This window comes from Cervus canadensis, chromosome 9 (assembly GCF_019320065.1).
Source record: "Cervus canadensis isolate Bull #8, Minnesota chromosome 9, ASM1932006v1, whole genome shotgun sequence".
Taxonomy (NCBI): Eukaryota; Metazoa; Chordata; class Mammalia; order Artiodactyla; family Cervidae; genus Cervus; species Cervus canadensis.
The window spans coordinates 42,208,704-42,220,588 of NC_057394.1; positions in this window are offsets into that span (position 1 = coordinate 42,208,704).

The window sequence follows — 11,885 nt, forward strand, 5'->3', positions numbered from 1 at the left end:
TATCTGACTAGCAGTGACCACATAGTCATCCTGTTTGGAGTGAGAAAGAACAAGGGAAAAAAATGTAGAGCCCAGAACTGATTCGGTATTGAGGAGGTCGTTTTACTTAAATAAATGATATCTCTGGTCAGGCAAAGTAATTACAGGTACAGAAAGTAGCAATGTCAACCTACTCCATTATCCTTGCTTGGGAAATTCCATGGACAGAGGCACCTGGTGGGCTAGAATCCATGGGGTCGCAAAGCATTAGACATGGCTTATCGACTAAACAAGAAAGTTTTCTAAGCTTTGGTTTGCCAGTGTGGTACCTTGGACAGGAGCAGCACCATCTTGTGCATGGAAATTGTTTCAAAAGTCTTCACTTTGGATCATCCTCTTGACCATTTAAGAGGCTTGATAAAAAGTAAGATTTGGAGTGATTCTCAGTTATCATTGCCTTTTCAGTCTCAGTGTATGTTCACAATAGAGGTTATCAGTCTCACATTATTGAGAATAGGTTAGGTTCTTCTGTACTCTTTTGTTGTTACAGTCAGAGATAGACCATCTGTTGGTTGGTTGGTCAATGGCTACCATGTACATTTAAAACTTTTCAGAAAAAAGTGTAATGTTGTTGTTTTTGTTGTTGTTGTTCAGTCACCCAGTCATGTCTGACTCTTTGCAACCCCATGGACTGTAGCATGCCAGGCCTCCCTGTCCCTTGCCATCCCCGGAGTTTGCCCAAGTTCATGTCCATTGCAACAGTGATGCCATCCAGCCATCTCATCCTCTGATGCACTCTTTTTCTTATGCTCTCAATCTTTGCCAGCATCAGGGATGCACTTTTCCAGTAAGCCAGCTGTTCACATCAGGTGACCAGAATACTGGAGTTTCAGCTTCTGCATAAGTTCTCCCAATGAGTATTCAGAGTTAATTTTCCTTAAGTTTGACTGGTTTGATCTCCTTGCTGTCCAAGGGACCTTCAGGAGTCTTCTCCAGGACCACAGTTCAAAGGCATCAGTTCTTTGGCATTCTGCCTTCTTTATGGTCCAGCTCTCACAAGCATATGTGAACACTGGGAAGACAATAGCCTTGATTATACAGACTTTGTAGGCAGAGTAATGTCTCTGCTTTTCCACACACTGTCTAGGTTTGTCATAGTTTTCTTTCCAAGAAGCAGTCGTCTTCTGATTTCATGACTGCAGTTACCATCCACAGTGATTTTGGAGGACAAGAAGAGGAAATCTGTCACTATTTCCACCTTTTCCTCTTTTATTTTCCATGAAGCAGTGGAGCCAGTTCCCATGAGCTTAGTCTTTTTTTTTTTTTTTTCCTTAATATTTAGTTTTTAAGCTGGCTCTTTCACTCTCCTTCTTCACCTTCTTCAAAAGGCTCTTTAGTTCCTCTTTGTTTTCTGCCATCAGAATGGTATTATCTGTGCATCTGAAGTTTTTGGTATTTCTCCTGCCTGTCTTGATTCCAGCTTGTAACTCATCCAGACTGGCATTTCTCATGATGTGCTCAGCATATAGGTTAAATAAACAGGGTGACAGTAGACAGCCCTGTCATACTCTTTTCTCAATCTTGAACCAATCAGTTTTTCCATACAGGGTTCTAACTGTTGCTTCTTGACCCACATACAGGTTTCTTAGGAGACCTTCTTAGGAGATAAGATGGTCTGGCATCCCTATATTAAAGATTAAGAGCTTGTCACAGCTTGTTATCCACAGAGTCTAAGGCCTTAGTGTAGTCAATGAAAGAGAGGTAGATGCTTTTTCTGGAATTCCCGTGCTTTCTCTATGATCCAGAGAATGTTGGCAACTTGCTTTCTGGTTCCTCTTCCTTGTATAAACCCAGATTGGACTTCTGGAAGTTCTTGGTTCACATAATGGTGAAGCCTAGCATTCAAGATTTTAAGCATGACCTTACTATCATGGAAGATTAGTGCACCTGCCTGATGGTTAGCAAATTCTTTAGTACTACCCTTTTTTTAGAATTGGGATGAGGATTGACCATTTCCAGTTCTGTGGCCACTTCTGGGTCTTCCAGATTTGCTGACATATTGAATGAAACACCTTGATGGGATTAGGGAGATAATAATAATTATTAGCAACATAACAAAGCTCATGCTTTGGAGAGCCAAAGTCCTGAGCCAAAGTCCTCATGACTTAAATCAGCTAAGATTTCCTATGACTGTACTTCTACTTCCCAGAAGTGTTTATGCAACCATTTTGAGGCACTGGAATTCAGGGAGTAGTGAGTGATGAGCAGAAAAAACTAAAGGACCACCAGCACCATAGCAAACATTAACAATCAGTCAAGTCAGATTCCTTTGCAATGGCTTTAGGTAAGTGAACCTTGGTATTATTTTTTTCAAGCCAAGGCAAGGAAAATATGGGGGAAAAAAATCATAAAGAGGACTTCTCTGGTGGTGCCATGGCCAAGAATTCACTTGCAATGCAGGGGAACAGATTTGATCCCTCCTTTGTGAAGATTCTACATGTCTCAAAGAAACTAAGCCCAAGGGCCACGATTATTGAGACTGTGTGCTACGGCTACCAAAGCCCACAGGCCTAGAACCTGAGCTCCACAACAAGAGAGCCACTGCAGTGAGAAGCCCACACACCACAATAAAGTGTAGCCCTCATTTGCCACAACTAGAAAAAGTCCGTGCAAAGCAATGAAGACTCAGTACAGCCAAAATATACAAAATTATTTTTAAAAAATCATAAAGACCTTCACAGTTTTAGATTTAGATATAAGATGGTCAGAAAGGGAAGAAAGAATGGAAATAAATGTTCTAGATCAGACATGATGAGAAGAAGCAGCCACTTCAACATCAGCTACTTCTCTTCTGAGTCAATTTGATTTTGAGGTTACTGACCTTATATAGGACCAGATGTCATGTAGAATTATCTTCAATTGTGAAGTGTGTACCCAGTATTTGATACCTTGTAATTTGGCATTGATATCAATGGTCAAGAGAGTTTGGTATGGTCTTTTCTACATATCTCAATTCTGCAAATGTGTAACAGTAAAAGATTTTAAAATGCCCATTGGTAAAAATCTGATGAAAGTTTATTGCAATGGAATTGACAAAGATATTTGGTTATTTCTATGACATACAACATTTAAAGATGATAGCTGAAATTATGACTCATAGGCTTATCCCAGGACATATCAGATTTGTAGGAATTTTATACAATTTCTGGAATACTTACATTAATAAAATATACCATACAAATAAAACTTAAGAAGGCCAAATGCATATTCTTATTGGACAAGGCTTCCTTTATAATTTAAACTATCAGATAATCCTAAATAATTTAACAGTACTACTTGTAAGTAGGCATATCATAAAGCATAATTACTGTTGAAAATTTATAGACTCTTGTGTTACTTATATCACTTTAACTTATTTGTTTCAGAAATTATGCTTAGATTATACACGAAAGTTTTGTGAGTCATTAAATGGCTAACCATCATCTTAACCTACCTTTCTTGCTGATAAATTCTTTAACAGAGATAACATATGAATTTATTTGACTCAGTAAACTTTGGTAGAATAGCTGCTATAGATCTGCATTATATTTAATATTGATAATGCTAAAATCATGCCTGCTTTAATTAAGGACACAAACTGAAACTAATTTTTTCTCCACCTAATTACCATAGATTATATGAACTTGAAAAACACTTGGGTTATTTTCTATATTTTTGGGAAAATATGTGATTTATATGAACACTTAATTTTCTTCTTCTTTTTTTTTTTTTCTGGCTCGTGGAAATCATACTTCCTCAGAGACTGAACCCAGGCTCTGGGCAGTGAAAGCACAGAGGTCCTAACCACTGGACAACCAGGAAGCTCCCTATAAAAGCTTTATATAGTGCAAAGGTAGAAAAAAAAACACATTATTAATCATACATATGTGCATAAGTGCACACATATATATATACATATACAGACAGATGCAGAGATCTTAGCTTACCTTTTAAATTTTTAGCTATGAGATTGGAGTGATACTAAACTCATTATCTTACAAAAGAATAGGTGGATCCAAATTGTGCTGTGGCAGATGGAATAAATTAAGGTTACAACCTCTATAATCTACCCCTCCACCTTGTTTGGTTTGTTTTCTTTCTTTTGATAAAATTGCATCTCTGAAGTTTGTATTTCAAGCAGATGACCTCTAGTTCCCGGAAAAGACTTGGAGGAGCACTTGTATTCTGTTGACACAGATAAAGAAGGCAAGTTCCCCCAAGAAATACCTTTGTGTACTAAGTCCAGAATTTTTACAGCAACTATGAGTCTTTTGAGACAATAGAGAAGTTTGTGGATTGTCAAAATCGATGAGTAGGCTTTCTCTATTCTTGTGTATACTCAAATTGTAAGATAATTTGTCCATGTTATCCTCATTCATAGGACAATTATTGTTAATTCCCAAAAATTGGGTTGCAATCTAAAAGAAGTGAAGGGAAGGACTCACTCATCTAACCTCATTATCTTTAGTTTACTTCTTTAGATCAGGGAGAACTTCATTTAAAATAGATATCATAAGATTTCTATATTCTGAATTTAGAGTCCTTTTTCTTAGAATATTCCTCTGGATACATAGTTTTATTAAGCCAATGGGAGAAATCTTTAAAAAGACAATCAACCAATCAAACAGAGACAAACAGTTTCTACTGGCTTTAAATATCTGATTTCTTTGTCCATATAATTACTTTTAAAAAATCCTTAAAAATATATTGTCAGGTTTTAGCCAGGACAAATAAATATTACTGGCAGAAACCCCACAGACACAAAAGGCAACCCCATACAGGGTGCAAAGGATACTCCCCTCCCAAATTTCAGCACTTCTCCCAAAGAGAGTCAAAAGAATTATAGACTTCTCCTGAGAGCTGCAATCATTCATAGGACCTTATCTACAAATGGAGTGCAATCTATATTTTTGTCTGGCCTTATCTAGTCAAAAGATTTCCCCTGGTAGCTCAATCAGTAAGAAATCCATAAGCAATTCAGGAGACTTTGGTTAAGGAAGATCACCTGAAAAGGGAATTGGCAATCTGCAGCAGTATTCTTGCCTGGAAAATTCTATGGACAGAGGCACATGCCAGGTTAGAGTCTAATGGGCCACAAAGAGTCAGATACAGTTGAGTAGCTAAGTACAGTTTAATTCAGTTCAGTTGCTCAGCAGTGTCCAACTCTTTGTGACCCCATGGACTGCGACACACCAGGCTACCATGATCATCACCAACTACTGGAATTTTCTCAAACTCACGTCCATCAAGTCAGTGATGCAATCCAACCATATGATTCTCTGTCATACCCATCTCCTTCTGCCTTCAATCTTTCCCAGCATCAGGGTCTTTTCCAATGATTCATTTCTTCACATCAGGTAGCCAAAGTATTGGAACTTTGGCTTCAGCATCAGTCCTTCCAATTAATATTCAGGACTGATTTCCTTTAGGATTGACTTGTTGGATCTCCTTGCAGTCCAAGGGACTCTCAAGAGTCTTGTCCAACACCACAGCTCAAAAGCATCAATTCTTTGGCACTCAACTTTCTTTATAGTCCAACTCTCACATCCATACATTACTACTGGAAAAGCCACAGTTTTGACTAGATGGACTTTGTTGGTAAAGTAATGTCTCTGCTTTTTAACATGCTCTCTATGTTGGTCATAGCTTTTCTTCCAAAGAACAAAATTTCAAGGTTGCTGTCACTATTTGCAGTGATTTTGGAGTCCAAGAAAATAAAGTCTGTCCCTGTTTCCATTTTTTCCCCATCTTTTTGCCATGAAGTGATGGAACTGGAAGCCATGATCTTCGTTTTTCAAAGTTCAGTTTTAAGCCATTTGTGTTACTTATGTAACACAAATCTAGTCTGTCACTATCATCAAGAGGCTCTTTAGTTCCTTTTCACTTTCTGCTAAAAGAGGGGTGCCATCTGCATATCCAAAATTATTTATATTTCCCCCAGCAATCTTGATTCCAGCTTGTGCTTCATCCAGCCTGGCATTTCACATAATGTAGTCTACACATAAGTTTAATAAGCAGGAAAACAATACTCAGCCTTGAAGCGATCCTTTCCGAGTTATGAACCAGTTCATTGTTCCATGTTCAGTTCTACCTGTCGCTTCTTGATCTGCATACAGATTTCTCAGAAGACAGGTAAGGTGGTCCGATATTCCCATCTCTTTAAGAATTTTCCACAGTTTGTTGTGATCCACACAGTCAAAGGCTTTAGCATAGTCAATGAAGCAGAAACAGTTTTTTCTAGAATTCTCTTGCCTTTTCTATGATCCAACATAGGTTGGCAATTTGATCTCTGGTTTCTCTGCCTTTTCTAAATCCAGCTTGTACATCTGGAATTTCTAAGTTCACATGCTATTGAAGCCTAGCTTGGAGACTTTTAAGCATTACTTTGCCAGCATGTGAGATGAGCGCAATTGTGTGGCAGTTTGAACATTCTTTGACATTGACTTTCTTTGGGATCGGAAGGAAAACTGACCTTTGCCAGTCCTGTGGCTATTGCTGAGTTTTCCAAATTTGGTGTCATATTGAGTGCAGCACTTTAACAGCAAATCTTTTAGAATTTGAAACAGCTTAGCTGGAATTCCATCACCTCCACTAGCTCTGTTCATAGTGATGCTTCCTAAGGACTATTTGACTTTGCACTCCAGGATGTCTGAAACTATGTGAGTGAACACACCATCATGCTTATCTGGGTCATTAAGATCTTTTTTGGTATAGTTCTGTGTATTTTTGGCACCTCTTCTTAATATATTCTGCTTCTGTTAGGTCCATACCATTTTTGTCCATAATTGTGCCCATCTTTGAATGAAATGTTTCCTTGATATCTCTAATTTCTTGAAGAGATCTCTGTCTTTCCCATTCTATTGTTTTCCTTTATTTCTTTGCATTGAGAGGAAGGCTTTCTCATCTCTTCTTGCTATTCTTTGCAACTCTGCATTCAGATGGATATATCTTTCCTTTTCTTCTTTGTCTTTCATTTCTCTTCTCTGCTTAGCTATTTGTAAGGCCTCTTCAGACAATTTTGCCTTTTGGCATTTATTTTTCTTGGGAATGGTTTTTATCACCACCTCCTGTACAATGTTAGAACCTCTGTCCATAGTTCTTCAGGCACTCTGTCTATCAGATCTAAACCTTTGAATCTATTTGTCAGGTCCACTGTATAATCATAAGAGATTTGACTTAGGTCATATCTGAATGGCCTAGTGGTTTTTCCTACTTTCTTCAATTTAAGTATGAATTTTGCAATAAAGAGTTCATGATCTGAGCCACAGTCAGCTCCCAGTCCTTTTTTTACTGACTGTATAGAGCTTCTCAATCTTTGGCTGTAAAGAATACAGTGATCCGATTTTGGTTTTGACCATCTGGTGATGTCCATGTGTAGAGTCTCCTCTTGTGTTGTTGGAAGAGGGTGTTTGCTATGACCAGTGTGTTATCTTGGAAAAACTCTGTTAACCTTTACACTGTTTCATTCTGTACTCCAAGGCCAAATTTGCCTGTTATCCAGGTATTTCTTAACTTCCTACTTTTGAATTTCCAGTGCCCCATAATGAAATGGCCATCTTTTTGGGTATTAGTTCTAGAACTTGTAGATTTTCATAGAACCATTCAACTTCAGCTTCTTCAGCATTACTGGTCAGGGCATAGACTTGGATTACTGTGATATCAAGTGGTTTGCCTTGGAAATAAACAGAGATCATTCTGTCATTACATGCAAGTACTGCACTTTGGATTCTTTTCTTGTCTATGATGGCTACTCCATTTCTTCTAAGGGATTCTTGCCTTCAGTAGTAGATATAAAGGTAGTCTGAATTTAATGTGCCCATTCCAGTCAGTTTTAGTTCACTGATTGCTAAAATGTTGATGCTTATTCTTGCCATCTCCTGTTTGACCACTACCAATTCACTTTGATTCGTGGACGAGAATCAAGTTTCATATGGTTCATGAACTTGATTCATTCCAGTTTCCTATGCAATATTCTTTCCAGCATCTGACTTTACTTCAATCACCAGTCACATCCACAACTGGGCATTGTTTTCTCTTTGGCTCCATCTCCTTATTCTTTCTACAGTTGTATGAGCACAGTACATAGCAATTTACCAGAGAATCCTTAGGTCCCATCAACCTTTGTAAGGGTCTTTCTTTGAGGATGATTATGGAGGCATTGCAGTTTTTGTGATAGGATTGGACAAATTCCTTGAGAACATTTTTTTTTTTTTTCCAGTGTCCTGGTTGATTGCAAATGAGTCACTGATTACTTGACCACTGTTCTGATGTTGGAGCTTTGAGAATAATGGACCCGAGGAGGCCTGGGTGTTTTCTTAGGGCTCTAACTTCGGAGGTATTGCAGTTGCTATCCAATAACTTGGCGGATTTTTAATGGTCTATGGTTTCTTCAGAGTGGAAAAGCAATTCAGATACAGGATAATTAGACTGAGAGTACTGGGAATCTGTCTTAGAGTCTTTTATTTTAGGTACCTCTTGTGTCTATTTTAGATACCTCTCGTGTCAGTTCATGAACTCAATATTGCAAAATTCAGACTTAAACTAAAGAAAATACAAAAAACCACTAGACCATTCAGGTATGACCTAAATCAAATCCTTTATGATTATACAGTAGAAGTGACAAATAGATTCAAGGGATTAGATCTGATAGAGTGCCTGAAGAATTATGGATGGAGGTTTGTGACATTACACAGGAGGCAGTGATCAAATCATCTCCAAGAAAAAGAAATGCAAAAAGACAAAATGGCTGTCTGAGGAGGCCTCACAAATAGCTGAAAAGAAGAGAAGCAAAAAGCAAAGGAGATTCAAGAAAATTAGAGATACCAAGGGAACATTTCATGCAATAGACACAATAAAGCAGAAATGGTATGGACCTAACAGAAGCAGAAGATATTAAGAAGAGGTGGCAAGAATACACAGAACTATACAAAAAAGATCTTAATGACACAAATAGGCATGATGGTGTGATCACACACCTAGAGCCAAACATCCTGGAATGCAAAGTCAAGTGGATCTCAGGAAGCATCACTACAAATAAATCTAAGGGAGGTGATGGAATTCCAATTGCTGCTACTGCTGAGTCACTTCAGTCGTGTCCAACTCTGTGGGACCCCATAGATGGCAGCCCACCAGGCTCCCCTGTCCCTGGGATTCTCCAGGAAAGAACACTGCAGTGGGTTGCCATTTCCTTCTCCAATGCATGAAAGTGAAAAGTGAAAGTGAAGTCACTCAGTCATGTCTGACTCTTCACGACCCCATGGACTGTAGCCTACCAGGCTCCTCCATCCATGGGATTTTCCAGGCAAGAGTACTGGAGTGGGTTGCTATTTCCTTCTCTGGAATTCCAGTTGAGCTATTTTAAATCCTAAAAGATGATGCCATTAAAGTGCTGCACTCAATATTCCAGCACATTTGGAAAACACAGCAGTGGTCACAGGACTGGAAAAGGTCAGTTTTCAATCCAATCCCAAAGAAAGGCAATGCCAAAGAATGTTTAAACTACCCCACAATTGCACCCATTTCACACGGTAGCAAAGTAATGCTCAAAATTCTCCAAGCCAGAAATTTCATGTTCAACAATACGTGAACTGTGAACTTCCAGATAATTAAGGTGGATTTAGAAAAGGCAGAGGAACCAGAGATCGAATTGCCAATATCCATTGGATCATCAAAAAAGCAAGAGCATTCCAGAAAAAATTTACTTCTGCTTCAAAACCTTTGACTATGTGGATCACAACAAAGTGGAAGATTCTTCAAGAGATGGGAAAATCAGACCACCTTACCTGCCTCCTGAGCAATCTTTATGCAGATCAAGAAGCAATAGTTAGAACTGAACATGGAACTACAGACTGGTTCCAAATCAGGAAAGGAGTATGTCAAGGTTGTATTTTGTCACCCTGCTTATTTAATTTATATGCAGAGTACATCATGCAAAATGCAGGACTGAATGAATCACAAGCTGGAGTCATGATTGCCAGGAGAAATATCAATAACCTCAGATGTGCAGATGACACCACCGTTATGGCAGAAAGTGAAGAAGAACTAAGGAGCCTCTTGATAAAGTGAAAGAGGAGAGTGAAAAAGTTGACTTAAAACAGCATTTTAAAAAAACAAAGATCATTAAATGAAGACCCACCACTTCATGGCTAATAGATTTGAAAATAATGGAAACAAGGACAGATTTAATTATTTTGGGCTCCAACATCACAGCAAATGGTGACTTCAGCCATGTAATCAAAAATTGCTTGCTCCTTGGAAGAAAAGCTGTGACCAACCTAGACAGCATATTAAAAAGCAGAGACATTACTTTGCCAACAAATGTCCATCTAGTCAAAGCTACGATTTTTCCAGTAGTCCTGTATGGATGTGAGATTTGGACCATAAAGAAAGCCGAACAGTGAAGAATTGCTGCTTTTGAACTGTGGTGTTGGTGAAGACTCTTGAGAGTCCCTTGGACTGCAAGAAAAGCCAAATAGTCCATCCTAAAGGAAATCAGTCTTGAATATTCTTTGGAAGGATGATGGTGAAAGTGAAACTCCAATACTTCGACCACCTTATACGAAGAAGTGACTCACTGGAAAATACCCTGATGCTGGGAAAGTTTAAAGGCAGGAGGAGAAGGGGACAACAGAGGATTAGATAGTTGCATGGCATCACTGACTCAATGGACATGAGTTTGAGTTGTTTCTGGGTGTTGATGGTGGACAGGAAAGCCTGGCGTGCTGCATTCCATGGGGTTGCAAAGAATCAGACATGACTGAGCAACTGAACTGAACTATGTCTTTAATTTTTCATTGGCATTTTTCAATGCATCTTTCAATAAAGCTATATTGAAAACTTGAAGCCTTTTGTAATGTTCAGCATAAAAATTAAAATAAGTATCCTATTCTGTTCATTTGGCCTGGGAATCCTTGCTTTTAATTAAAATTTAATGGATAATCTTGTCTAATTAGAACCTAAGATTTTGCTACTTTTATAGATATTTATAGCTTTCAGGACCACAGTTTTTAGACATAAAATAAATAGCATGTGTCAAAAGATGATGGACTTAATTCTTTAAAGCTTCAGGCTTTTTTTTTTTTAGCTTTGTGTTTCTCAAGATCGAACTAATACCTAAGAGGATCTGCCATTTAGTTGACTTTGTTGAGGGTTTGTGGTATTTTAGAGTGTATCTCATTACATGAAAACTTTCTTGAGATTGTCAGGTGACCTAGTTTTAATTTAACTCATTCTATGAGCAAGTTATTATGGCCTTGGAGACTTTGAGTTAAGTCTAATATGTCACATTATTTTGAAACATTATATAATATGTTATTTATAATGTTATATAGCATATTATCATTATTTATATATTATATAACACTATATATGTAATATATAACATTTTAAAATCAATTTTACTTGAAATGAAAGTGTGGATGCAAGGGGAGTGAAGCTCAGTTATGAGAATGGCTATAGCCACTCTAAATATGAAAAAAAAAAGAGTGAACTCAGAGAAGTACCAGGTACATTGTCTGTGCTTCTTTTTGTTCCCCAGGCCACAATGATCAGCTTTCTATCTCATCTCATCCTCACCACAGTAACTGTCAAAAATGAGTAAAGAAGACAATTTAGGTGATGTCAACAAACTTATTTAGCACCTCATGAAGAAGACAGTTTCTGTTATCAAGGAACTAGAGAACTGAAAATGTAGCAGAAAGAGAGATGCTGTACAGAGTAAAGTGTAAAGAGAGAAAAAAAAAGATAAAAGTAGAGAATATGTGACTGGCTGAGGCCACAAAGTCAGTCTTTTTTAGGGGAAAAAAAGGAACAAGAAAAATGTTTAGACATATCTGACTCCACATTTGGGGATTGGCAGACTGGATAGA